The following is a 6,310-nucleotide window of genomic DNA, read 5'->3' as shown; positions in this document are numbered from 1 at the left end:
TCCCTTCTCTCACTTCACCACCAGCTGTTAGTGTCTCCCTTCTTTCCTCACTTCACCAGCTGTTAGTGTTTATCTTCTCTCACTTCACCAGCTGTTAGTGTTTATCTTTCTCTCAATTTCACCAGCTGTTAGTGTTTATCTTTCTTCACTTCCACCAGCTGTTAGTGTTTATCTTCTCACTTCACCAGCTGTTAGTGTTTATCTTCTTCACTTCACCAGCTGTTAGTGTCTCCTTCTCTCACTTTACCAGCTGTTAGTGCTTATCTTCTCTCACTTCACCAGCTGTTAGTGTTTATCTTCTTCACTTCACCAGCTGTTAGTGCTCTTTCTCACTTCAAGCACCAGCGCTGTTAGTGGCTTATCTTCTCTCACTTCACCAGCTGTTAGTGCTTATCTTCTCACTTCACCAGTTGTTAGTAAGTTCTCTTCACTTCACCAGCTGTTAGTGTTTATCTTTCTCACTTCACCAGCTGTTAGTGTTTATCTTCCTTCTCACTTCCACCAGCTAAGTTATGCTTTATCTTCTCACTTCACCAGCTGTTAGTGTTTATCTTCTCTCACTTCACCAGCTGTTAGTGTCTCCCTTCTCTCACTTCACCAGCCGTTAGTGTTTATCTTCTTCACCACCAGCTGTTAGTGTTTATCTTCTCACTTCACCAGCTGTTAGTGTTTATCTTCTCACTTCTACCTCAGTTGTTAGTGTTTATCTTCTTCACTTCACCAGCTGTTAGTGTTTATCTTCTCTCACTTCACCAGCTGTTAGTGCTTATCTTCTTTTCACTTCACCAGCTGTTAGTGTTTATCTTCTTCACTTCACCAGCTGTTAGTGTTTATCTTCTCTCACTTCACCAGCTGTTAGTGTTTACCTTCTCTCACTTCACCAACTGTTAGTGCTTTTATCTTCTCTCACTTCTCACCAGCTGTTAGTGTTTATCTTCTTCCTACCACCAGCTGTTAGTGTCTCCTCTCACTTCACCAGCTGTTAGTGTTTATCTTCTCACTTCACCAGCTATAGGGTGTTTATCTTCTCACTTCACCAGCTGTTAGTGCTTTCTTATCTTCTCTCACTTCACCAGCTGTTAGTGTCTCCCTTCTCTCACTTCACCAGCTGTTAGTGTTATCTTTCTCTCACTTCACCAGCTGTTAGTGTTTATCTTCTCTCACTTCACCAGCTGTTAGTGTTTATCTTCTCTCACTTCACCAGCTGTTAGTGTTTATCTTCTCTCACTTCACCAGCTGTTAGTGTTTATCTTCTCTCACTTCACCAGCTGTTAGTGTCTCCCTTTCTCTCAGCTTCACCAGCTGCTAGTGTTTCTATCTTCTCACTTCACCAGCTGTTAGTGCTTATCTTCTCTCACTTCACCCAACTGTTAGTGTTTATCTTCTCTCACTTCACCAGCTGTTAGTGTTTATCTTCTCTCACTTCACCAACTGTTAGTGTTTATCTTCTCTCACTTCACCAGCTGTTAGTGTTTATCTTCTTCACTTCACTCAGTTGTTAGTGTCTCCCTTCTTCACTTCACCAGCTGTTAGTGTTTATCTTCTCTGTACTTCACCAGCTGTTGCGTTTATCTTCTCACTTCACCAGTTGTTAGTGTTTATCTTCTTCACTTCACCAGCTGTTAGTGCTCCTCCCTTCTCTCACTTCACCAACTGTTAGTGTTTTCTTATCTTCTTCTCACTTCACCAGCTGTTAGTGTTTATCTTCTTCACTTCACCAGCTGTTAGTGTCTCTTCTCTCACTTCACCAGCTGTTAATGCTTATCTTCTCTCACTCTCACTCAACTGTTAGTGTTTATCTTCTTCACTTCACCAGCTGTTAGTGTTTATCTTCTCTCACTTCACCAGCTGTTATGTTTATCTTTCTTCACTTCGCACTCAGCTGTTAGTGTTTACCTTCTCTCACTTCACCAGCTGTTAGTGTTTATCTTCTTCACTTCACCAGCTGTTAGTGTTTATCTTCTTCACTCTCACCAGCTGTTAGTGTTATCTTCTTCGACTTCACCAGTTGTTAGTGTTTATCTTCTTCACTCACCAGCTGTTAAGGTTTATCTTCTTCTCACTTCACCAAAGTTGTTATGTTATCTTCTCTCACTTCACCAGCTGTTATGTTTATCTTCTCTTCACTTCACCAGCTGTTATTAGTGCTTATCTTCTCTCACTTCACCAGCTGTTAGTGTCTCCCTTCTCTCACTTCACCAGCTGTTAGTGTTTATCTTTCTCTTCACTTCACCAGCTGTTAGTGTTTATCTTTCTCTCACTTCACCAACTGTTAGTGTTTATCTTTCTCACTTCACCAGCTGTTAGTATTATTCTCTTCACTTCACCAGCTGTTAGTGTTTATCTTCTTCTGATTTCACCAGCTGTTAAGGCCCCTTTCTCACTTCACCAGCTGTTAGTGTTTATCTTCTTCACTTCACCAGCTGTTAGTGTTTATCTTCTTTCACTTCACCAGCTGCTAGTGTTTATCTTCTCACTTCACCAGCTGTTAGTGTTTATCTTCACTTCACCAGCTGTTAGTGTCTCCTTCTCTTACTTCACCAGCTGTTAGTGTTTATCTTCACTTCACCAGCTGTTAGTGTCTCCCTCTCACTCACCAGCTTATTAATGTCATCTTCTTCACTTCACCAGCTGTTAGTGTTTATCTTCTCTCTTACTTCACCAGCTGTTAGTGTTTATCTTCTCACTTCACCAGCTTTGTTAGTGTTTATCTTCTCACTCTCACCAGCTGTTAGTGTTTATCTTCTCTCACTTCACCAGCTGTTAGTGTTTATCTTCTCACTTCACCAGCTGTTAGTGTTTATCTTCTCACTTCACCAGCTGTTAGTGTTTATCTTCTCTCACTTCACCAGCTGTTAGTGTTCTCTTCTCACTTCACCAGCTGTTAGTGTTTATCTTCTCTCATTTCACCAGCTGTTAGTGTTCTCTCACTTCACCAGCTATTAATGTTTATCTTCTTCTCACTTCACCAGCTGTTAGTGCTTACTTCTCTCACTTCACCCGCTTGTTAAGTGTTTATCTTCGTTTCCACCAGCTGTTAGTGCTTATCTTCTCTCACTTCACCAGCTGTTATGTTTTATTCTCTCTCACTTCACCAGCTGTTAGTGTCTCCCTTCTTCTCACTTCTGCCACCAGCTGTTAGTGTCTTCTTCTCTCTCACTTCACCAGCTGTTATGTTTATCTTCTCTCACTTCACCAGCTGTTAGTGTTTATCTTCTTCTCACTTCACCAGCTGTTAGTGTCTCCTTCTCTCACTTCACCAGCTGTTAGTGCTTATCTTCTCACTTCACCAGCTGTTAGTGTCTCCTTCTCTCACTTCACCAGCTGTTAGTGTCTATCTTCTTCTTCACTCTTCACCAGCTGTTAATGCTTATCTTCTCACTCACCAGCTGTTAGTGTTTATCTTCTCTCACTTCACCAGCTGTTAGTGTTTATTTCTCTCACTTCACCAGCTGTTAGTGTCTTCCCTTCTTCACTTCACCAGCTGTTAGTGCTTATCTTCTCACTTCACCAGCTGTTAGTGTCTCCCCTTTCTCTCACTTCACCAGCTGTTAGTGTTTATCTTCTTCACTTCACCAGCTGTTAGTGTCTCCCTTCTTCACTTCACCAGCTGTTAGTGCTCATCTTCTCACTTCACCAGCTGTTAATGTTTATCTTCTTCACTTCACCAGCTGTTAGTGCTTTATCTTCTCTCACTTCACCAGCTGTTAGTGCTTATCTTCTTCACTTCACCAGCTGTTAGTGCTCCCCTTCTCTCACTTCACCAGCTGTTAGTGTTTATCTTCTTCACTTCACCAGCTGTTAGTGCTCCCTTCTCTCACTTCACCAGCTGTTAGTGCTTATCTTCTCTCACTTCACCAGCTGTTAAAAGTCTTCACTTCACCAGCTGTTAGTGTCTATCTTCTTCACTTCACCAGCTGTTAATGCTTTGCCTTCTCACTTCACCAGCTGTTAGTGCTTTATCTTCTCTCACTTCACCAGCTGTTAGTGTACCACAAAATTACTTTAATTAATTTTTCAATTTGGTGAATCTCTCTCTCTCTCTCTCTCTCTCTCTCTCTCTCTCTCTCTCTCTCTCTCTCTCTCTCTCTCTCTCTCTTAGAAAAATGTAAGTCAGTTAGGTAGAAAATACTACCTAACCTAACTTAACCTAACCAAACCTAACCAAACCTAACCTAACTAACCAAACCTAACCAAACCAAACCCTAACCCTAACCTAACTAACCTAACCAAACCTAATAAACCTAACCTAACCAAACCAACCTAACCTAACCAAACCTAACCAAACCTAACCTAACCTAACCAAACCAAACCAAACCACAAACCTAACCTAACCACCAATAAGTTACATTCTCGGGTCTCTAATTACAATAAAACAAAGCAATATTGACTCAGGAATCTTAGCTACTATGGACCCAAATTCTCAGGCAAAACAACATATCTCAGGTGGATTAAACTTCAATAAATCTGAACAAATTAGATTCCTTTTATCTACCTGAGAAAGACGTTAATCGAGGCCAAGTGTTAATCGAGACCAAGTGTTGTGTTAATCAGGCAAGTGTTGTGTTTCGAGGCCAAGTGTTAATCGAGGCCAAGTGTTGTGTTAATCGAGACCAAATGTTTATTATGGAGACCAAGTGTTGTGTTAATCGAGACCAAGTGTTGTGTTAATCGAGACCAAGTGTTGTGTTAATCAGACCAAGTGTTGTTAATCAAGCAAGTGTTGTGTTAATCGAGACCAAGTGTTGTGTTAATCGAGACCAAGTGTTGTGTTAATCGAGGCCAAGTGTTGTGTTAATCGAGGTTAAATAAGACATAATCAAGGAGCCGGAAAATTAAGACCGTGACGAGGGTTATAAATGGCCTTAATTGGTGAGAGGTGAGGGAGAGGGGAGAGGTGAGAGGAAGGGGAGGGGGAGGAAGGAGAGAAGGATTTATCATTGTTAGGCTCATCTTGAGCTCTGGGAAGATACAGAGATTATAAGGGAGGATTTAGGAGGGATTAACGTGATGTAGTAGTCCAGGTATAGGATTTACTTGAGGGGATTACAAGGGAAGAGAAATCCTGGCTATTTATGTGTCTGTCTGTCTGTCTGTGTGATTACTGTCTGTTTCTCTGTCCGTATGTCTATTCTCTGTCTAAACTATTTATCTGGATGTTGTATAACTATCTATCTATCTGTCTATCTATATATCTATCTCTTTATAGCTATCTGTCTCTCTATTTAGCTCTCCTGTCTCTCCATTCTTAAGTCTCTTGCATTCCGTCTTCAGTATTTAACTCTGTCTGTCTGTCTGTCTGTCTGTCTCTATACACTTGAATTATACAACAAATCACATCAGCGTACAACAATAATTATTTCCACACCTAAAGTCACAATAATTCTTCAAATTATACCAACGAGAATAATTCACAAGAAGATGAATCCATTATATGGGATTATATAACGTATAACACATATTTTTTGAAGATTATATCACGTATCATTGATCGTAACACACACACACAGTTGAATAGGAAGGCTTTAAGGCGAGGTGTTCACTTGACGGTGTCTGAGGGTCGACTGACTTGATCCAAACTGAGAACTCCATCCTTGGTTATGACTTTTGGCCCGACCATAAACTGAGGGAGAGGTGGGCACAGGGATTGATGGTTAGAATGAGGTATAGGTATTGTGGGTTGTGGCCAAAGGGGGGATAGTCAAAGGGGTGGTAATATATGAAGGAATGGCCAGAGGGGGGGAGGGGGTACCACCCTAATGACGAACTCTTGGGTAATTTAGAAGGAAAATGGAAAAAAAAAAGATGAGAAGAGGTGGAAGAGGAAAGAAAAAAGGGTAAAGAGGAAAAGATTAGAGAAGGGGATACAGAAAATAAAGGGTAAACATGTAAGATATAAAAAGAGGGAAATAAAAGAAAGAAGATGTAAGTGAAGGGAGATGATAAGGACAGGACTCCTCAGTGGAACAAATATACCTGTGTATTATCTTATGTCATAAAATTTCTAACGACGAATAATATTTCTCCCTTAAAAATCAATTCTCCTTTAGTTATTGCGCGTTTGGTTTGTGAGAGTAACTGTTAAAAATATACCACGAACAAAAATTTACAAAATCCCATATTTTCCGATAAATAAAAACAAAAATAGTCTAAAATTACTCAAAACAAAATTAAATTTATTTAATTTATAGGATTTCTTTAATAATAATAATATTTGATCTTGTTATTAAAAGTTAAAAAGTTTAGTTATGTTACAGATGTCATTGTGGTATTACTTTAACATCAGCCATGTTGTGTTTACTATACTAAC

Source organism: Homarus americanus, unplaced genomic scaffold (assembly GCF_018991925.1).
Source record: "Homarus americanus isolate GMGI-L3 unplaced genomic scaffold, GMGI_Hamer_2.0 scaffold19117, whole genome shotgun sequence".
NCBI lineage: Eukaryota > Metazoa > Arthropoda > Malacostraca > Decapoda > Nephropidae > Homarus > Homarus americanus.
This window is presented reverse-complemented; position numbering follows the sequence as displayed.